This window comes from Hypanus sabinus, chromosome 15 (genome assembly GCF_030144855.1).
Source record: "Hypanus sabinus isolate sHypSab1 chromosome 15, sHypSab1.hap1, whole genome shotgun sequence".
In the NCBI taxonomy this organism is placed as follows: Eukaryota; Metazoa; Chordata; class Chondrichthyes; order Myliobatiformes; family Dasyatidae; genus Hypanus; species Hypanus sabinus.
In genome coordinates, this window is record NC_082720.1 from 18,116,237 (window position 1) to 18,139,791 (window position 23,555).

General features: G+C 39.4%; 1 protein-coding gene across 3 annotated transcripts in view; it reads right to left on the reverse strand.

The window, feature by feature from the left end:
- fam53c (family with sequence similarity 53 member C) overlaps positions 1-23,555 on the reverse strand; it is a 96,360-nt gene that overhangs the window by 67,135 nt on the left and 5,670 nt on the right. The window lies entirely within an intron of this gene.

Sequence of the window (23,555 nt, forward strand, 5' to 3'; positions counted from 1 at the left end):
AAACAATGATAAATAGAAGAGGATGCACTCAAAAAGAGAAGGGAAGTGTACAGTTGGCACAAAGGGGAATTGACACAGCAGTGTGCAGAACGAAGCAATCTTAACTGTCAAATCAATCCAGTTCTTTGTAGAGCAATCCAATCATCCCATTTATCCATTCCTTACCCAAATAACAATTTGATCTGCATTCACCAAATTCTGCCAGTTTACTCTGGATCATGACCATTCACCATGCCAAAAAAAAAAATCCTTACAGTACTACTGAATCTTTTAATCAAACCTCTAATTTTATGTCCTTAAAAGGAATGCTTCTCTCTACTTACCCTCTTGTAAATTTGTAAATATTTTATCCAACACCATCAAGTTTCCGTCCAAAGAACAAGACCATATTCTCTAATCATGAATGCAATAGAAATGCTTCCCTCTTCAAACCATCCTAATAAACCTTGCCTGTACTCTGTCAAGCTTTCACACCAGTGCAAAGTGTGATGTCCAGAACTAGATGTAACTTTCTAGTTGAGACCCAACAAGCATTTTATGAACATTCAATACAAATTATTTTGTCTCATGTTTCTAATTAAAGTCCTGCTATACTTAAATGAAACTATTTCAAAGGGTGTTACTTATGAGCTATCCATTTTAGCACAATTTTTTCAAAGCAGTCATAAGCAGTTTTGCATAAAGGAAAATGCAAAACTATGGTGTTTTCAAATATCACTTCGCCAGTTAATTTGAGCAAAACATGATAGAGATAATGAGCAGATAATTCAGCTCCTTGTGCCTTCTCTGCTATTCGAGAAATTCAGAATTAGATTTTCAATTCATCCTCTATTTCTTGCATTATTGACTGCTCTCTAATATACTCAGCAACTGAATTTCCATAGCCCTTGTTGGTGGTAAAATTCCAAAGGCTCTGTGTCCTGTGTGAAGAAACTCCTCTCTCATCTGCACCTACTGCTGAACACCTCACTTTTAAGACTATGGCACTGGATTCTAAATACTCAAGCCAGGTAAAACATCCTCTCTACATCTACTCTGCTAAACCCTCTAAAACTGTCTACATTTCATTGATGTGAAATATCCTTTTAAACTCAAAACAGTATAGACTGTCTGATTAGTTTTACCACAAACCCACCAGCCTTTCTACTTGCGTACTCAAATTCTTTTGCAATAAAGGCCAAAAGGTTTGCCTTCCTCATTGCTTGCCGTATCAGCATCTTAACTCTAGTGATTCACGCGCAAGGACACCCACATCCTTCTGCGCAAGATTTTAAAATATCCCTCTCTATTTTACTTTCAGATTGAATGGCCTCACTTTTTCCCCACATTATACTCCATCTGTGGTCTTTTGCATCAGCTATGCCTTTCCACATTCACTTGGCCTGTCTACATTCCCTTGAAATCTCTCTGCATCCTCTTCCTCGTCCACACTGTCATCCTGCATCTGAAAACATGAATATAACTGAACCTGATCCGCTCATCCAAAACACTGATCTAGATTACAAACAACAGGATGTCCAAAACAGATCCTTGCAGAACCCCACTAGTCAAAGACACCACATCAAAAATGATCCATTTAAGCCAGCTGTCTTATCAATGTTAAGTGATCCTCAGGTCACATTTGTATATAACATGCAAAAAATCATTCAGTGGATAGTTATAGAGCAAAACAACACAAATGCCAGCCCTTTGGCCCATCAAGTCCATGCTAAACATGGTGCCCACTCAGTAGTCCCAATTTCCTGCATTCAGCTCATATCCCTCCAACTTCATACACATATATTAGCACTTTTTAAAATGCTACCATCATACCTATCTCAACCTTTTCTGCAGGCAGCTTGCTCCATATACTCACCATCTGCGAAGAACAATTGTTCCTCAGGTCTATTTTAAATCTTTCCTCACTCACCCTAAACCAACGTGCCTAGTCTTGGACTCCCTTGCCCTGGGAAAATGACTAACCACCCATCTTATATATGGCTATCATAACTTTAAACATTTCGTTAAGGATATCATTCATTTTACTATGTTCCAAGGAATATAGCCCAACCTCTCCCTAATACTTAGGCCCTTTAATCCAGACAAAATCAATGCAAAATTTGTTTGCATTCTTTCCAGTTTAAGACCAAAAATGTACAGATCACTCCAAGTGCGGTTTCATCAGTGACCTATAGAACCGCAACACAATGTCCCATCTTCTACGCTCAGTGCTCTGAAGGATGGTGATGGTTCTAAATGCCTCTTTCCAACACCCTGTTAACCTGCGAAGCAACTTTCCATGAACTATGCACTTTACTTCCTTTGTGCCTTACCATTCAGAGTACGTCTCCATGCCCACTAAACTTGTTTAATACGCCCATGCAATATTTATTCCCAACTTCACTCTACTTGCAACCCCAACTTCATTTTTGTTACCTCGTCCGTGGCAGTGCCTCATAAATTGAAACCCATTTGTCCCAGAGTCTTTGAGCCACACATTGAATTTTTTTATTTATCCCATCCCAACGTGCACACGGTTCAGGTAGCAATTCAGATATTAGTAATCCCGCTATTTATTTAATATTTTATTCTACTTCAATTCATTCCCCTTTTGAGAGAAGCAGTTAGGGTAAGTGTGCATAGAGTATTGCGATGCAGGGAAAGAATCTGAAAGAGAGCAAAACTCTATTTGCATCCACATGCCTGTGTATGATTCCACAGCAAGTATCAATGAAGAGATTTGGGGCAAATCTTTGCAGCAGGTTCTGCAATGGACTTGGACTAGACTGCTATTGGGCCCAGAATGCCAAAGGAGATGCATTTTTAGATTTGGTATCCAGTTGTTAACCTGCAATGGCTACCTGATTCCAAGAGAACTTGTGCACAAGCATCTTCTGTTCCTCAGAACTGGTGTAACAGAAAATCATCTGCAAAACAGAAGGATCTCTGCCCGAAAGGCTGACTGTTTATTCTTTTCTGTAGGTGCTGCCCCTGCTGAATTCCACCAACAAATAATTTATCACCATTATGTTTCTGGTTTTTACCTTAGACCCTGGCTACTCACATTTCTTCTGGAAATATTGGACTGGACCACAACTCATCAGATCTAAGATAAAGTTCCTCAAGCTGCAGATGTGATTGCCATAGATCCCAATGGTTTGCTTCATCATCATGTCAGTGCTAAAAAATGTCCTCCATACTGGAACTTTATTTTGATGTGGCAATTCAACCCATTTGCCCAATTTATCCAAGAGTATAATGCCACAGCAGATGGGGCTCGTCAGCCATGGCTGGCAGATTATCAAGGAAAACGCTGATTTCATACCTCTGCTGCCTTGCAGCTATACCCTCTCAAGGGGAAGGCTTCAGGAATAAACCCACAGGAAAAATCCAGAGCTGTAATCCCTAAAGCAGTTCTACATTGAGTTCAACACTGACTGGCAACTTCTGTGATGTCATTGGTGCCAAACCATATTAGTCTCTGTCATTCCATTCATCAGCTGCATGAAGAGGGGGAGCCTGCTGTATGGGCAACAGCTTGCTCCCCGTATCACACTGTCCTGGCTTGTACACACAGATGGCTAGGATGCAACATCCATGGTCAACCCCAACCAATGGACTCATCAATAATGCCACACAAAATAAAGAAAATCATATTTTAATTGCTGATGTAGCCAAATGCTATAACAGGTTGAGCAGTCCCTATCCGAAATTCCAAAATCGAAATATCTCCGAAATCCAATTTTTTTTTTGGACTACTGACATGTCCAAATGGAAAATTCCATAGGCCAGTAGGAAGGTTCCCAGGTGGTGCGCATGTCATTACATACCACAGACAGTTCTGAGAAGTGACCTCACATATGCAATGAACAGAAGTTAATGAAATAGAAAAACTGCATAAAGCAAAAAATGAAGATCTTGATGGTGTATTGAAAGAATGAATTTGTCAGTATCAGAGAGAACATATGCTGTGGTCATGAAACAAGCAAAGATCACAACCACCTGAAACTTAAAGGCAATCTGTTGTCCATGTTCTTTACATTTACTGTGAAAGGTTGCATTGTAAAACTGTCAGTAACTATGGAAACCATTTCTGGGTCCATTATTTACTACTGCAAAATGCAAATTTAAGAAATACTCAAATGTTGAGGATTCTTGCAGTCATAATTCTTAGACAATGATATTTTCTAATTATTGTAAACTCAGTAATACAAACTTTTACTGCTACTGTAATTCAAGGGATAGCACACATTTCTAATACACATGAAAACAATCACAAGTTTCAGATAGGATTGTTGGTTTACTGTTCCTCAGGAAGTCATGACTACCATGAAAACTATTACAACAAATTAAGTAATAGTGAAACTTGAAGAATTTTAAAAAATGAAAGCATACATTGGGTTATATCACCCAATTTTAATCAATGCTGCTTTCCAGTCAGCTTCAAAATGAATACAACCTTAGTCAATCTTTAGGAATTGATGACCACCCTATTCCATTCAGTTTTATGAGTTCTCAGGCACCTAATGAGAGCAATGAAAGACCAGGTACATGCCATGAAACACCTCTGGTGGTTTGTGACATTGTCCACTCCTTCTGCAACTTACACAGGAGCTTCAGTGTGTTCCCAGAGGCAGAGTGTCAAGATGCCAATACCAACCCAAATGCTCCTTCACTTCTGAATAGTCATAGACAGTTATTTTGAGCAGCTGGTGGGAATGTTTCATTTTATAAAACATGCTCTGAGCACATTCAAAATCTTTTCCACTGTTGATCTAGTAACCATTTCCTTTGACAATGCTTGGAATGGAGTGGTTATTTTGAGAGGTTGGTCTTGGGCATGCGAATGACTTGGCCTGTCCAATGTACAGTAGTTAAGTGAATGCAATTACATCCTTAATACTGAGGAAACTTTGCTTGTCTATCCAATGAATTTAAAGCATTTACAAGGACAACTTTTACCAGTGCTCCGTGATGTCTGCTGTAGACAGTCCAGATCACGGGAGTATTTTGGAAAGTAGAAATCACAGGTAGACAATGTTTTGTGCTATGTCTGAAGTCTTGATCTTCACAAACACTTCACCTCTAAAGATCAAAGCCTGTGCTGGTCTTTAGATGGCAATAATGAATTTCTTCATCAAGATATCATCTTGCCAAAAGTTGGCTCATGAGGTATGGAAAATGGCCTACATTTTCCAGGGTCTTACCACAAATTTTTACTGTACGTGGGCACTGTGGAGCTGTCGGTCAGTTGAGGATTCTGTCTTGCAGATATTGATCATTTTGTGTTTTTAGTAGAACTTTAACGATGGTTTAGAACTCAGCCTCTTAACATGTTGTAACAGAAATATAATCTGCATACTGAGGCCCAATTATGCAGTTTGGATAACCTTGATTTGAAGTGCAGTTACCTTTGGTCAGACAGCTTCCCTTTGGTTCTGACGATTAACTCCACCTCTGCACTGCAACAAGGATACAGAAATGTGCTGGCTAATAACTTAGCTTGTATGAAACCAGTCCTCACCGAGAATGGGTCTGTTGTGAACCCACTGGCTAGCCTCACCATTTACATGACAATGTGTAGCAAGCATGAAATAGGAGATAAATTTCTATGACAGCCAAGTATTGAGGAAGGAGATCCACAAGCCTGTTCAACTGATGCAAATACAGGTTTTTGAGAGGTCAGAAACATCACAATAGAGACAATCCTGCATGCCATTTGATTTGCGCATCAATGTTGTATGCAACTAAATAACTATACACAGCATTTTAATAATTTGAGCTTCATGTTACGTTATTCTTTACATGAGTCATAATCTCAGCCTTCGAGCGGTGGGGTGATAGTTACAACACATGCAACTGTCAGAATCAGAATTACTATCATTGACTTATGTCATGAAATTTGTTGTTCTGTGGCAGTAGTACAGTTCAATTCACAAGGTTATTAAAAATAAATAAATAATGTAAAAAGAAAGCAAAATAGAGAGATAGTGTTCATGGACTGTTCAGAAATCTGATGGTAGAGGGCAAGAAGCTGTTCCTAAAATGTTGAGTGGATATCTTCAGGCTGCTATACCTCCTCCCTAATGGTAGTAATGAGAAGAGGGCATGTCCTGGATGGTGAGGGTCCTTAATGAAGAATTTCATCTTGAGGCACCGCCTTTTGAATATGTCCTCGATGCCCATGATAGAGCTGGCTGTGTCTACAACCTTTGGCAGTTTTTTTAAACCTGTGCATTACAGCTTAAATACCAGGTGGCGATGCAATTGATCTGCACTGTACATTTGCAGAAATTTTCTAGAGTCTTTGGTGATGTACCAAATCTCCTCTGCAGCTGCTATGCCTTCTTTGTGATTTTATAAATATAGTGGGCTCAGGATAGATCATCTGAAAGGGAGACATCTGGGAACAATGTGTTTTCCCAAGCTCACCTCCCTGAAGTCCACATCAATTACTCAACCTTACTGACGTTGAGTGCAGGCTTGTCGTGGCAACACTACTCAACTATCTCACTCCTGTATGCCTCATCACCATCTGTTGTTATTGGTAAATTTACAGACGGTGTTTGAGCTGTAACTAGACATGCAGTCATGAGTGTAGTGAATGCATTCTATGAGAATAGAACACATCATTAAGGTGTACCTGTGCAGACTGTAGGCAAAAAGGGCATGTTATTTCCGATCTGCAATATATGTGGTCTCCCAGTGAGGAAGTCAAGGATCCACTTGCAAAGGGAGGTATAATGATCCTGGATTTGAAGCTTGTTGATTAGTACGGAAGGGATGATGCTGAGGAACACCAAACAGTAATCAATAAACAGCCTGATGTAGATTGCCCATGTCACACACTACATGATACAATTTAATTCAAAAGGTAGATTTAAGACTCAAGTTTATTATGTACAGTGAAATGAGTTATTTGCGTTAACAACCAACACACCCAAGGGTGACCTGGGGGCAGTCTGAAAGTGTCATCACACATCCAGCGCCAAAATAGCATGCCCACAACACTTGGCAGAAGAACACAAGAAGCAACAAAACAATAGCAGAGAAAGCCCTGTTCCTCCCTGCCACACACACAGTCCATATTCATGGGACGCCAGCAGACTCCCTGACAACAGGCCTTTCATTACCCCTGCAAGCTCAGATGCACAAACCCGAGGCTCCGGGCAATGAGCTTTGACTTCCAATTCAACCCTTGGGCCTTGATCATCATTCACCCACAGAATCCACCAATCACAGAAAATCCAGCCTCAAACTCTAGACTTGTGTTGACAGGACCCTGAATACTAGGCCTTGAACTCCAGTCTCACCAATTTGCAAATTCAGGGTGTCAACAGACTTTATTCCTCCTGCCTGCACGCAACTCCGACTCTGAAACCTGCCTGCAACTCCTTGACCCTAGGACAGCCACCAGCCTTCATCCATGCTGGTCTGTCGGCTAGACATCCTGGCCCAATCAGTGGATGTCCCATGTCCGCATCACTGTCCTTGTCACCCTACAACCCTAGACTGACCCCTAACTCCCATCCGTCCCCGGCATATTATGGGTAAAATGAATTTGTAAGAAGGGTTACATAACTTTATTCTTCAAAAAGATAGTTAGTCTCTTTCCACTTAGTCATTCATCTGGGTGTGAACAAATTAACTCAATGATTGTCCTGCAGCAAGAAACTGACCTAATATTCCTGCGAGGTTCAGGAGCTGAGAGAAAATTAAGTGTCGTTCACCTTATGGATCCAATAACCAAAACAGATAGCGTATATTAATGGGAAAGACCGGGCAGCCTAGGCTTGTACCTGCTGAAATTTAGACACACACAAGGTACACTGATTTAAACACATAAATAGACTTGTCTGGATGAACATAGAGAGAATGTTTAGTCTTGTAGAAGAATCTAAAATTAAGGGACCTTTAATATGGATGGAGAAATTAAATTCAGACAAGTTTAAGATGTTGCACTTTGGGAAGTTAAATACGAGGAAAGTACAAGGTAAACGGCAAGACCCTTTACCTTGGATCATCATGGAGGAACCATGGTGTGCATGCCCATTGCTCGCCAAAATTGGAAACAAGCAGACAGTCTGGTAAAGGTGTATGACATACTTGCTTTCATCGGTTGGGCTAATAAATCTTAAAGTTGGCAAGTCAGACTACAGCAATACAAACCTTTGGTCAGGTTACATTTGGAGTATTGTGTGCAGTTCTGGATGCCATATTACAGTAAAGATGCAGAGGCTTTGGGGAGGGGTGCCTGGATTACAGACTAGTTTCTATCAGGAGAAGGGAGGAAAAAAGTTGGTTTGTTTTCTCTGAAGTGCTGGAGGCTAAGGGGTAGCCTGATAAAAAGTATATAAAATTACAAGAACCATTCATGTAGGGTAGGTAGTCAGAATCCTTTTGCCAGGCTGAATATTGGCAAATATTGGCAGCCAGAGCTTCAATGGCACAAGGTGGAAAAGTTTCAAGACAATTTACAAGGCAAGTTTTTATTTACATGCGGAGTGGTAGATGACGGGAACACGCTGCGAGAGGAGGTGGAAGAAGTAGATAAGATCGCAACATTTGAAAGGCACATAAACAGGAAGAAGAGGGATATATGCAAGGTGCAGACAGATTGGATTAGTATAAATTGCCATTATGGTTGGCTCAGACATCACAAGGTGACAGGTCTGTTCCAGTGCTTTATATTTTCTGATTATAAATACATTTAAGATTGAGATGAAGTGAAATTTTCTCACTTAGAGGGCTGTAAATCTTTGAAACCGTCTTTCTTTTTGGAAGGGCTGCAGAAGCTAAGTCCCTGATATTTTTTTTAAAGCAGAGGTGGACAAATACACGATAAGCAAGGAAGTGAAGGGCTGTCAGGGTAGAAGGGATTATGGATTTGAGATTACAGTCAGATCAGGCATGATATCATTAAATAGACGTTAAAGGGTCAAAAATGGCCTACTCCCACTCTTAAAATGTAACTCTATATGACTTTTTGAATAAAGTACACAGATATAAACAAAAGCTACTCTAAAGCATGAGCTCAGCATAAATCATTTGAAATATTTAACAGGCACACACTCCATCGTCTTCCAGGTCATTGTCACACAAAGCTACTTGAGCAGTTTTCATCTGCTAAGCTGCCAAGCTGTAAAAGTGGACTGTGCAATGACCTCTCAAACAGTTACTGCTCAAAGAAATGTGTGTATTTTTTTTTAAACAGCCACCCCAGGTCAGTGAGGAAGGTTCCTTCAGTCAGTTAATTAATAATTTGAGGGAGATCGATAGCTATACCATATGTTGCCAAGACTTTACTATAGGTCAAAATATCTACACTGGTCAGGAAGACTACTTTCTTGAAAATTTTCAATAAAGAATTGGTGAATAGATAAATTAGTAATGAGGCTAAAATATATAGATCAAGCTTCAAAAAAAAGAGTTGGGGTATTTAAACATAGAATAGAAGATAGTTAATGAAAATGAGTTTATATTTAAATCAAGCTTTTGAGTTAATGGCAAAACAGATAACAATTTGCTTCAGAAAAGGTTTACAAAATAATCAAAAAGACACTCTAACAAAGGGTAAATCCATGAATCTCCCAGACTACCCATTTTTGATTTTTAAAAATTGCTTTTTTTTTGTAATTCCTTCACAAAGAAAGTTCAAAGTTTGGTATATTACACAAAAGTACATTTCACCACCACTACAACTGTAGCAAGCGATATCAAAGTGTTGAAACTCAGAGCTGACTCCAGTGACAGCACCCTTCCCCTTCCTCTCCTCTGAAAAAGGAAGACGAAGACACAATATGTTACTCTGCCAAAACATAGATGAACTACCATTTCAAACTCAGACAGATGTGTATAATCTACAAAATCATGCTGATCTCCGAGTTATGCCCAACCACATGGCTAAAGGCGATGATATAATCTTTGCATTTTTATCCTGCAAAAATTAAAGGAAAATAGGGACAGGAAAAATAAAGTCATACTTTGAAGATGAAATGGAAGCATCTGATCTTATGCTAATGTCCGAAGGCGCCTCTGAACTGTAACGGAAATCTAAGAGCATCATTAAACAGGTGGAACACAGCATAGGGTAACACATTGTCATGCACTTTGGTCAACAGAATAAAAGCGTAGACTGGTTTTGAAATGGGCAAAGAATTCAGAATCGAAGGTGCAGCATTAGCTAAAGGTTAACTTGCAGGTTGAGTTAGTAGCAAGGCAATGATAGCCTTCATTTCAAGAGGATGAGAATATAACACGTATGTAATGCTGAGACTGAAGATACTGATCAGACCACATATGGAGTATTGTGAACAGTTTTGGACCCCATATGTAAAGATCCCAGAGGGGGTTTACAAAAATTATCCTGGGGATCAAAAGGTTAAAATAGGAGCATCTGATAGCTCTGAATCTGTTTATAATCGCTGGAGTTTAAAAGGAGGAGGGGAAGATCTCATTGAAATGTATTGAATATTGAAAGAGCAAACAAGAGGAAATCTGCAGATGCTGGAATTTCAAACAACACACACAAAATGTTGGTGGAACACAGCAGGCCAGGCAGCAGCTATAGGGAGAAACGTTGTCGACGTTTTGGGCCACATAAGAGAGAAACCTCTTCCTATCTTTCCTTTCGGTTAGTCCTGATGAAGGGCCTTGGCCCAAAACATCGACAGTGCTTCTCCCTATAGAGGCTGTGTTCCACCAGCATTTTGTGTGTGTTGTTGTTCGAACATTGAAAGGCCTGGATAGAGTGGATGTGGAGGGGATGTATCCTGTATTGGCAGAGACCAGGAACAGAGGGCACAGCCTCAGAATAAAAAGAGGTCCATTTAGAACTGGGATGAGGAGGAACTTCTTTAGCCATAGGATTATAAATACGTGCAATTTATTGCCACAAATGGCTGTGGAGGCCAAGTCATCAGGTACATTTAAAACTCACAGTAATAGGTTAGTAAAGGTGTCAAAGGCTACAGGGAAAAAAGAGATGAAAAGGGTTGAGAGGAAATAATAAATCACCTATGGTCAAAGAGCAGAAGAGATTTTATGGACCAACTGGCTTAATTCTATCCCTATGATTTTTTACAATCTCTGTATTTACAGTAAGTAAATTTCAATTGAAATTTCTACATAATCCAGAAATAGTGGTAAGACAGTACAAATATGAAAAAGCCTCCAGGAGTAACTATTATTTGCTTTCACAGACATGTTTCTCAGGCAAAACAAAGTCACAATATAAGACTTTATAGGAAAGTAGCCAATACAAAAATGTTAAACAGATTAACATGATTCACAACAGTCAAATAATAGGCATTCACATTCAGCTGCATGGGGCCTCTTAAATTGTGAACTGTTTGTCAAAAGATACAAGGACTGTTAATCCTACTTTTGATCTAACCTTGTTCATGAAGGTGCTCCTGGTGTGGAATTTATGGTGCAGTAAACACCTTAATGATAGCAACCATAAATGAGATTGCACAGTACTGGTTGCATAGCCATAGTCATGACCATAGTTGAATATTACAAACGTTGCTGCTGCTGCCAGAGCTCTTCCAGCCCAGGATCACCCAAGAGGCCACCTGGAGATCAGCACCACATGCCCACCAATGCTTCTTAAACTAGTCATTAAAGTAACAAAATGACTGCCATAATTTTGAATCTTTTCATTCACCAGACCATTTAATTGGGGAAAACTCTGAATGATTTGGTGAGGACACACTCATCTATGAGTGTCTTTATAAAGTCTGTGAAACCATGGCATATTCATTCAACTCTCAAACCTAGCCCAGTCCACCAATACGAAGCTGCCAGATAGCCATTCCTCTCCCCCCCCCCCCACCCCGTGACTACCTCTTCGTTGTCCTTGCCTTGGTGCCTTGCTCTTTAGACTCTTTCTATACTCAGGTAGGACATTTAGATGGTCAGATTTCCCAAAATGTGATCAAGCAATAGAATGGTAGGCACTCTTGAAGGTAGTGTAGCAGTGGTCAAGTGAGTTGGATCCTCTGGTGCTGCATGTGATGTGCTGATGGTCGCTGGCCAGACTTTTTCAAGCTAGCCTGGCTGAAGTCCACAGCAAAAATGAGAAAAGGGTCAAGGCAGGCTGTTTTTGTTAATCATGGCACCCAATCCACTAAATGCTAGTGTGGTATGTAAACTGCAGTCATGGCAAAGAACTCTCTCGGTAAATAGAATGGATGGCATGTAATCATTAAATGATTCCCAACTACCTAAACTTTTGCTACAATTTAATTTACCTGGGTAGCAATAGGAAGCATATAAACAGGATTGCAAAGTTATATTTACGTACACTTTATCTACAAAATACAGTATTTTTATGTTGACTTTTACCATACGCCATTGTCTTCATGATAAATTCTTATATCCACTTTATAATCTAAGCTCTTTATTTAAACCAATTACACAACTACATTCTCCATTAAGTAATGTCAATGTTTTTAATAGATTCATTAAGGTTCAGTAAGTACATTTAATGTCAGAGAAATGTATAGAATGTACATCCAGAAATTCTTTTTGTTTTCAGTATCAATTCCACAAATTGGCCAACTCTGGCACTGGCCAACTCCGCTGCTTTCTAAATCTCTGTATCTTGCATATAATGATAATAAATTTGTATACAAACCAGCTTAGACATGAATTGTGACTACTCATTAACTATCTGTTACTTTCAAAATTGTCTTAATCTCAACTTTACATAATACTAATCCTCTGACATGCAGAGCCTTAGAAAATTCATTTCAAGTAAAACCAAAGGGAGCACAGAACAGAGCAGACAGAGCAAAAAGCCAGTTTCCATTTTGTGGCACTTTATATTTGTATTTCTAAGATATTGTTAGAAAAAAAAAGGACAAAACTGAAACTAACTTCACAACTACAATTCAAACACTGCACATCAGAGTATATTGTAAAATATTCTATTACATTATTGCACTATAATCAATGTGAACGTCATGAGCATTCTAAGGTACAGTGAAAATCAATAAAGTTCCCACCACATGACCGATAATAGTTATCAAGGAGGTAATTTGCAGATGATAACAGTAAAATAAAATAGAACCGGCCAAAGATAATTATTTGGGACAAATGGAAAGTACCTACTACTCAGCAGGCATTTTATTTGCAGTACCAGACAAGTTACGAGAGAGAAATCAGAGGGCAATATTGGATTATCACGGTTCTTCAGATTACAAAGATGATTGAAAAGAACATTAACTTCTTACCTACCAAGCAATTCTAAACTTTATGTGGCAGAGGAGACAATTCGGTAAACTGAAAACTCAAACCATTAATAGAATAAACGTAGACAGTTGGGTAGGAAAGAAGGATGAAAGAGAATTGTTCCAGTACTCAAGATTACCAATCTTAATTTGAGGTAGGCAAAAAATATTTTACCAATTTGATCACTGAAAGGAAAAGGGACCAGCATAAAACAGATAAGTCTTCAATTTGCAAAGCACTGCGGTATTGTTCAGAATATTTTCTAGCACATTCTTTCCAAGTCACAATAGGCAAATATACTGCCTGTATCATCATCATCATCATAGGAGTCTTCAGGCTCCAGACACTAAATATACAAACCCCATTTCCAGAAAAGTTGGGATATTTTCCAAAATGCAATAAAAACAAAAATCTGTTATATGTTAATTCACTTGAACCTTTATTTAACTGACTAAAGTACAAAAAGATTTAATAGTTTTACTGACCAACTTAATTGTATTTTGTAAATATACATACATTTAGAATTTGATGGCTGCAACACACTCCACAAAAGTTGGGACAGAGGCATGTTTACCATTGTGTTACATCACCTTTCCTTTTAATAACACTTTTTATTCGTTTTGGAACTGAGGGTACTAATTGTAGTAGACTTGCAATTGGAAATTTTGTCCATTCTTGCTTGATATAAGACTTCAGCTGCTCCACAGTCCATGGTCTCCGTTGTCTGATTTTCCTCTTCATGATGCGCCATACATTTTCAATAGGAGAAAGATCTGGACTGGCAGCAGGCCAGTCAAGCACACGCACTCTGTGTCTACAAAGCCACGCTGTTGTAGCCCGTGCAGAAAGTGGTCTGGCATTGTCCTGCTGAAATAAGCATGGACGTCCTGGGAAGAGACGTCGCCTTGGTGGCAACATCTGTCTCTCTAAAATCCTAATATACGCCTCAGAGTCAATGGTACCTTCACATACATGCAACTCACCCATGCCGTGGGCACTGATGCACCCCCATACCATCATAGATGCTGGCTTTTGCACCTTTTGCTGATAACAATCAGGATGGTCATTTTCATCTTTGGCACGGAGAACTCGACGCCCGTTTTTTCCGAAAACTAGCTGAAATGTGGACTCATCTGATCACAGCACATGGTTTCACAGTCCTTTGGTCCATCTGAGATGAGCTCGGGCCCAGAGAACTCGCTGGCATTTCTGCATAGAGTTGATGTATGGCTTTCTCCTTGCGTAATAGTTTCAAGTTGTATTTCTGGATGCAGTGACGGACTGTGTTAAGTGACAATGGTTTTCCAAAGTACTCCCGAGCCCAGGTGGCTATAATTGTCACAGTAGCATGATGGTTTCTTAGGCAGTGCCACCTGAGGGCTCGAAGATCACGCGCATTCAACAGTGGTTTCCGACCTTGCCCTTTACGCACTGAGATGTCTCTGAATTCTCTGAACCTTTTCACAATATTATGTACTGTAGATGTTGAAAGACCTAAATTCTCTTCAATCTTGTGTTAGGAAATGTTCCTTTTGAACTGACTAACAATTCTCTCACAAATTTTGACACAAGGGGGTGAGCCACGACCCATCCTTGCTTGCAAAGACTGAGCCTTTGATGGACGCTACTTTTATACCCAGTCATGATACCTCACCTGCTACCAATTAGCCTGCTTAATGTGGAGTCTTCCAAACCGGTATTACTTGAATATTCTGTGCACTTTTCAATCTTATTTTAACTCTCTCAACTTTTGTTGAGTGTGTTGCAGCCATCAAATTCTAAATTTGTGTATATTATAAAATACAATTAAGTTGGTCAGTAAAACTATTGAAAATCTTTTTTGTACTTTTGTCAGTTAAGGGTTCACATGAAAAAACATATCACAGATTTTTGTTTTTATTGCATTTTGGAAAATATCCCAACTTTTCTGGAAATGGGGTTTGTAGACATGTGCCTAAGATAGAGTTCTCATATCTGCTGAAGAGCAGTGCCAATGTTTGAACAGTCTCACTTGCAAAATGGCAAACTTTGCGGTATTAACAGTATCTAGATTCAAGATTATTTATCACTTGCACATCAAAACAATACAGTGAAATGCCAATAACTGAACCTCAAACTCCAGTGTCACCGATTTGTGAACCAAGAGGGTCACTGGACCTCATTCCTCCTGCCCACACAAAATTCTGACTCCGGAACCTGCCAACAACCCGCCGACCACGGTCTTGAAGTTTGGAGCAAAGACTTAAAACTCCAGCCTACCTCTAAAACTCCCTCACATCCCTGTCACTAAAATCCTAACCTAACTCCCTAATTCCCCTCTCTGTCCCTAAAACCATCCTCCCAAACCCCGAAACAAAACACTAAAGAAACAGCTAAAACCGATCACAGCTCAGGGCCATCTTGAGACTCAATGCACCATTTGTTCCTCTAACTGACTTTTATCTCCCCCATATCTGGTGTTTGCTTTGTTTCTATTATTGGAGGTATTTGCTGAGTGAACAGTTCAACTGACATTAGCCCTCCTGAGTAGTTGCCTCCTGGTTTTTGCATTTGATATCCAGTACAGGTGAGATCATCCAATTAATCCTTTACTGTGGCTAATTTTCTACAGAGGAAGAAAAGTCTTTGGGAACTCAGCCATTGCTCAGTGATTATGACTGAACTATTAAAGAGTCATTTGTCTGAACAGCCTGTAAATTCTTGGGATCTGTGCAGGATCCAGAACATCAGAATGTAATTTGATTTTTCCAAAATATGGTCAGAGTATGCTACAGTGCATTTGGAAATTATTTCCAATCTATTCAAGAGACTAGAGATCATGGTTTAGAATCATAGAGCACTGATGTCACATGCTTTGAATACACTGGATTTTGTGTGCTCAGTCTGTTACTTAACCATACTTCATTTGTGAGCCGTGGCAGTTTTCCTAGTGTAAGTTGACATCTGCTTCAATAAAATGTTATTGACGATAGTGAACCAAAAAGTCTTTAAATTTGGTAACTACCAGCAAAAACGTAGCTGATATCATCAATGAAAGCAGGGGTTCACTCACATCTGGTGCCTTCACACTGCTTTTTGCCAGGAAAAAGCAAGGCCAAAACCCAGCACACATGGAAAATGTGTCACTGTTATATGAAGGGAAAGGAATAAATCTCTGATGAGGACTGAATGCATTTTGTTTTGGCTTGAAGTCCTGAGACTGAATATTTTCCATTTGACCCCATGTGAGGGTAAATTTGTTCTGTAACTGTCCCAAAAGACACATTCAATGAAGAGGACAACTAAGATCCTAAAAAGGGTTAGAGTATCAATGTTGTTGAACTCTTGTTATATACACTCAAATGGGTCCCAGGCCGAGCCACCACATTGAATGATATTTTTCATACCTACATGGAAAGACTTGATCCTATTGAGAAGCTTTTGAAAAATAGCTGATCTCTTCCAACAATTGGCACAATTCCTTTTTCTGTGCAAGTTCAAAGGTCTTAACAAGATCTATGAAGGCAATGCATAGCCACTTTCTTCATTACTTGCTTTTTCTCCTGCAACAACCCCAAGGAGAACGCATCAATGGTTTACCATTCTGTTCAGAAGCTACACAGCTCATTGCAAATGCTCTCTCCAGAGAGGAAGTTTACAAAGGGAACACATACAAAAGGCTTTCCAGTGATGCTTAGAAGGGAAATGCTGTAGTAATTATTGCAGTAACTCCCCGTCAACTTTGCTCTTTTAAAAATGGGACCATAATTGTATCCTTGTATCTTCACAATACAAGGAATTACATGTTCCATCCAGCACGTATAAAGAGGCCTGTTAAGATGTTCTAGCAGAGATGTTTGATGGCATCACATTGGATTCCATCCTCCCAAGGAAATGGCCTCGTTGCTGGGTCAGTCATGGCTTTGCTGGTACATCATGGGGTTCCAATGTGGCTGGCTTGAGGAGGGGAAAACTCTTCTTCAGAGATGGGCTAAATGCTCTTTTGCCCCATTCTAGACAAGGGTAAGTTCATAAAATTCAAGTAGCCAATAAGTATTTTGCTACTTGTTCAGTGTTTCCAACTGTTGTCTGGGGTAGCAACATTGTGTTGATTGGAATACCTTGTTGCTATATTTTCTTTTATTGAGATACAGCACAGAATAAGGCCTTCCAGGCCTTAGCGTCACGCAGCCCAAGAAGCCCCAATTTAATCCCAGTCTAATCACAGGACAATTTACAATGACCAACTAACCTACCAACTGGTACATCTTTGGACTGTGGGAGGAAACCAGACCACCCTGAGGAAACCCACATGGTTACAGAGAGAACACATGAACTCTTTACAGACAGCTGTGGAAGGTGATGTGCTTTACACAGACAGAGGAATTAGGTGTGAAACTTAAATTACAGTTAACAATAATGAAAGAAAAATTAGAAATGATAATCACAAAGCTAACCAATAGGTAAGCAGCTAGATATCGACAACAAATATCCTTGGACAGGGTTTAGGGAATTCTGCCACAGGACTACTTAAACATGGAGATTTGGCCTAAATGTGTAATATAAACATAGGCAGAAAAATTGGGAAGTGGCTAGTACAACAATGTGCACAAAATTACGTTCTATATCAGTTAGAAGCCTTGATATGAAAAAAATCCTACTTTTTCCACTCTTGATTACCAATGAATTGAAAGATCTTTGTTGAAAACTCAAGCCTCGCTAGTGGTCGTTTAACAGAATGGACTGCGGCCAAATCTGCACTGAGTAAACTTTCTCAGACTACTTAGAAGCATAAAAAGCACTTGGGTAGCATGTTTTTAGGAATTTTTAAAAACTACAGGATTTTCCACAGTGGAACACTTAATAGTTTTACATTTGTGCCAACAGATTCTGTGGCATTGCTCAAAAGCAATGTGGATCAGAGTTGTAATGTTTAGCTGCTGAACCCAACCAATCCTTTTCAGGTCACTGTAAAGACACCCCCCCCCCCCCCCCCCCCAACAACAGTGATCAAAATAAGTACCAAGGGCAAAGAATGAGCGTACAAATATCTGAAAAAGATGCATCAGAATTGTGTTCTTCACAACCTGTGAGCAATACAAAACTTCTTTTCTCTGGGCCTTCAACTGTTCCACAAATATTCCTGATATCTCAGAACTTCTTAAAAATGAAATGAGGTTAGATGGGGGGGTGGGGTGGAGAGCAGGGAAACTAATAAAAGTTCCTTTTTTTTAATATATATATATATATATATTTTGCAAAAGACTAAATAACTGGACTAGTGTGATGGACACCAAAACTTAAATATATAAATTGGAATCTGGCAGTCTAAACATTTACTTTGGCCGCATAAGTAACCAGGTAAAGTCAATAAAAAAAATCTCAATGGACTAATCTGGGCACAGTTGCATTTAAATTCTTCAGGAAATTATTGCGCTTTGTAGAATGGAACTCACGGCTAAACTATAAAATAAACAAAAAATGCTTTAACACTTTTTACTAATAGTGAATTTATGAATCTTTTTGGAAAACAAAATTTCCACCAACCCATACAAGTGTATAACAATTGGTTAATCAAAACTCGCCTCCCTTGAGGTGCAACCCAGCTAAAGCACTGTCCTTATGAATCTACAATGGCTGCTAAAATGGTTTGGCCTACTAATCAATTACTTCCGGCCAAATTGAAAGTCTTGCAACATGAAGAATCAAATTGCTGACAACAGCAAACCTCTTCTTGGTGAACTTATCTCAATCTATGCACAGTTTGCAGAAGGGAATTGGAATAATACCACCCAAACTTACAGCAATGATGCACTGGACCCACAGTCACCATTGCGGATGCAAGATCAGTCTTCTGGAGTGTAAAACCACTGAAAAAACCTGGACTGGATAACGTCCTTGGCCATATGCTTAGATCCCATGCAGATGAGCTGGAGGTGACGAGTGCGGATATTCTAACATTCCCTACTTCAATGTGAGGTTCTGACCTGCATTAAAATGACTACTATCATCCTGGCTCTTTAAAAAAAACAGTAACACGCCATAAGGACCATCAACCAGAAGCTCTGACATTCACTACCATGAAGTGCTTTGTGAGGCTGATCATGGCATCAACTCCAGCCTCCCAGACAAGCTTGACCTATTGTAATCATCCACCACAGAAACAGTTCTATGGCCCTATACTCATCTCTGGAGCATCTGGACTGGAAAGACACCTATGTCAAACCATTGTTTACTGAATTGCCTTCAATACTATAGTTTCAAGCAAACGTCTCCAAACCCATACAGCTGGGAGTCAACACCTCCTTTTGCAAATGGATCCTTGACTGTAATCATTAAGGGTAGGCACAACATTTCCACCATGATTATCCTCAACACTGGTGTCCCACAAAGCTGAAATCATCCTATACGCTCATGACTACACAGCTACATTCTGCTCTAACTCCGACTACAAATTTACAGACGATACCACCGTTGTGGGCCATATCTGAAATAACAATGAGTTGGAGTACATGAAGGGGGGAGGGGGAGGGGGGAGAGAGAGGGTGTCATGAAAACAATCTATCCCTCAATGTCAGCAAACCAAAAGAACTGCTCTTCAGGGAGGAGTGGGGAGAGTCTTGCATATGCACATCCTGTTTACATGAATGGTGCACAGTTTGAGAGGGCTGAGAGATTCAGATTCCAAGATCCTGGGTGTCTTGGTCCAACAACATGGACACCAGAGCCAAGAAAGCTCACTAGCACCTCAGGAGAAAGGCTAAAGAACTTTGGCATGTTCCCTTTGACCTTCAATAATTTTTGTCAATGCACCATACGTAGAAAGCATCTTATTCAGATATCTCATGGCTTGGAATGGCAACTGTTCTGCCCGTGACCACAAGGAACTTCAGAGCTGTGGATACAGCTCAGCTCATCACAGAAACTAACCTCCCCTTCATGGATTCTATGCATGTTTCTTGCTAGCTTGGTTAACCATATAACAATTACAGCACGGAAACATAATCAAAGTGGAAATGTCCTTAGGATAAGGGACTTCAATTACATGGATAAATTGAATGCAAAATTTTGCATAAAAATCAAAAGTAGAACATAGATGCTGGAAATCTGAAACAAAAATAGAAAATCCTGGAAATACTCAGATATAGGTTCTCTGACTGGAAATGCTGACTTGGTTCATCTTCCCAGAGATGCATCTATCTGCTGAGAACATCTAGTATTTTGCTTTTGTTATAGCATTGTTCTTCAAGAATTGAGAAGTAATTTTGTACAAGCATTCAGATAATTAAGGCCCAGAGAGAATGAAAGAAGAGAAACTATACCCAGGCAAACAACCCAAGGACCAGAAGACAGATTTTAAGCAACTGGCAGAAGAAACAGGGGTGATTCCAAGAAAAAAAAATTTTAAACATGCGAAGAGTTGCCATGATCAGGAATGCATTGCCTTAAAGGGTGGTGGAAGCAGATTCAGTCTGAGCTTTCCAAAGCAAACAGAGTAACACTTGGAGCAAACAACAATTGCAGGGCATGTCGGAAAAACGCTGATCAACATACTGACCTCCTTGTCTTTAGGCACCTACATTACTCCAGTGAAGCATAATGTAAGCTCAGGAAAGGGTACCTCATCTTCTGAACTCAACCAGTTCTGGTGGAAGATAATCCAAAACAAAATTATTCACTTCTTCCTCATTCCAAAATGCTGCACAATTTCCATTTTCTTATTTCAGATTTCCAGCATCTTCAGTTTTTTGAAGAGACAGACTAGATTAGTCTTGCAGCCAGACAATGAACTGAATGCTGGACCAATTCTCTGATTGAGAAGATTTTTGACACACTTGCTGAATTCCTATTCAATGCATCATATATACCACGTGCCAGCTAATATGTAAACAACTATGAGTTAATGGGCAGAAAAGGTGAAAAAATACAAAGCATTCTTTTGTTTCTGCAGCTGAACTGCACCAATAATATAATCTGAGTGATTTTAGCCACAACGTTTCCAATATTATTTTAAAATCTATTTATTGTGACATTTTTCTTCCCATCATCCCTCTACATTGGAAGTCAAATGTGCACAGCTTGTTTTTATTATTTTACAAGTGAAAAGAAAATTTAAAAACTCTAATCTCCCATCTACCAAGCTTCTAGACAGAGACAAATGTCCAGAAAATCCTGGAGTCAGAAATGAAGTAATTATCTCACCATCAGCAAATCAATTTAGGTCAATTGCCACAGCATATCACTGAGAGTTGCCAGAGCTAATCAAGAGATTAATTTAAACATATACCATTCAGGCTGCTTCCAAAGGCCATAGAAAAGGTAGAATACATGTTGGTTCCCATATGGATCACACTGCCCCTTCTCCATGGGTGCAGCTACAATTATGGGGTTGAGGGTGGAGGGAAAGAATAATGTATAAGACAGAAATGAGGCTATAAGAAAAAGTACAATGTTATCTGATTTGGATGATTAAGCTATTCATTTTATGGACTCTAACACCAATGGCAACTTTTAACAGAACAATGCTTTAATCTTTATCCTTAAAAAATTACAAATATACATACTATTTAGGGTTAAGTTTTAGATTGGGGGAATAGTTATCTGGGCAGTAGATATGGGGAAAATGTTAAAAAGAAAAACATCACAAATAACAAGATTTTAAAACTACTGCAAGGGGTTTGCTCCAAATTGCACACTTCGATTACAGTACGCACTCTGTACAATAACCAATTTATCAAACACAGTAAAGGATCATAAAACAATCTTTAAAAAATCTGTCAATAATCTCCTGCATATACAGCCCAGTTAAGCACAAAACAAGGTCCAACAGTCAACAGTATGTCAGTAATTACTGCTAATCTATCACACTGGATAGTCTACGCTCACATCATTCCTGCCCTTAAGTCCAAGCTTTGTGCTTCAGTCATCTAGATTGATTGCCAAAGTGCAAAGGCTGTGTGAACAAGTTCTAATGCTCAAGTTGTGCACTCACAAGCTTGTCTTGTAGTCATTAGGACAGCGCTGGAAGAAATACAATTCCCATGGAAATCAGTTGGCTCAATTGCAACTGAAGTTACTCCAGGAAAAAAAGATTAAGAATCTGGAAAACATCACAGCTCTATTTCACAATGACAGAGTTGGTTTGTTATGCCAGTACTTGCACTTCAGTATCTATCATCAATGCATCTGCAGAATCTTGTAGTAGTCTTAGATTTAGAGACCATGTTGAAGTTTACAACAATATATAATCCAATATAAATTCTGGTCACAACACAACCAAGGCTACTTCTATAAGGCACTGGGGTTCTAGCAGCATGTGTTTTTAGAAAGTTTTAGATCTTTAAAACCCAATTAACATAAAATAATTTTTCAAGATACAGAGCAATTGTTTATATTGGCAATGAAAAGATAGAAAATGCCAATTCCAACTTACAGTACCATTCAAAACATTGGCTGGTCTTTGCCTTTCTCTTTCCAAAATCTGTAATTTAAATGAGGTCTGACGAGCAAAGTTGTTGGATTTAATTACTATGGTGGCAGCAGGTTATATTTCAATGCAATAGTGTTTTGCTTATACCAGAATTTTCTACCACTCTCTTCTCCCAATCACACCAGTGCAAAACATATTTTCCAAACAAAATCTAATAAACTAAAAATTATTACTCACTTAATACTTTTCTAGTGACAACTTCCTCAATGAAATGGTCAATATGTCACATGACTAGGATGCATTGAGCCTAAATGAGATAACTATTATAACCTCATCAACCTTCCAATGAAACAATTGGCTTAGAGTCATTTGTTGACAAAATAACCATTATTGGCAGAACCTTAGACTAGAGGTGTACAGGAGTGAGATGTCCCAGCAACAACCTTTAACTCAACATCAGTCAGACCAAAGAAATGATTGTGGACTTCTTGAAACGGTAAGAGGGAACACACACAAGTTCTCACAGAGGGATCAGAAGTGGAAAGAGTGAGTAATTTCAAGTTCCTGGGTGTCAAAATCTCCGAGGATCTAACCTAGTCCCAGCATATCCATGTAGCTACAAAGGAGGCACGGCAGCGGCTATATATCATTAGGAGTTTGAGGAGATTTGGTATGTCACCTAAAACACTTGCAAGTTTCTTCGGATGTACTGTGAAGAGCATTCTAACTGGCTGCATCACCATCTGGTATGGTTGGGGGAGAAGTGAAACTGCACAGGATCCAAGGAAGGTGCAGAGCTAAAGTTAGTCATCTCCATCATGGACACTATCTTCTGTAGTATCCAGGACGTCTTCAAGGAGTGATGCCTTAAAAAGATAGTGACCATCATTAAGGACCCCCATCACTCACCACATGCCATTAAGGAGGTACA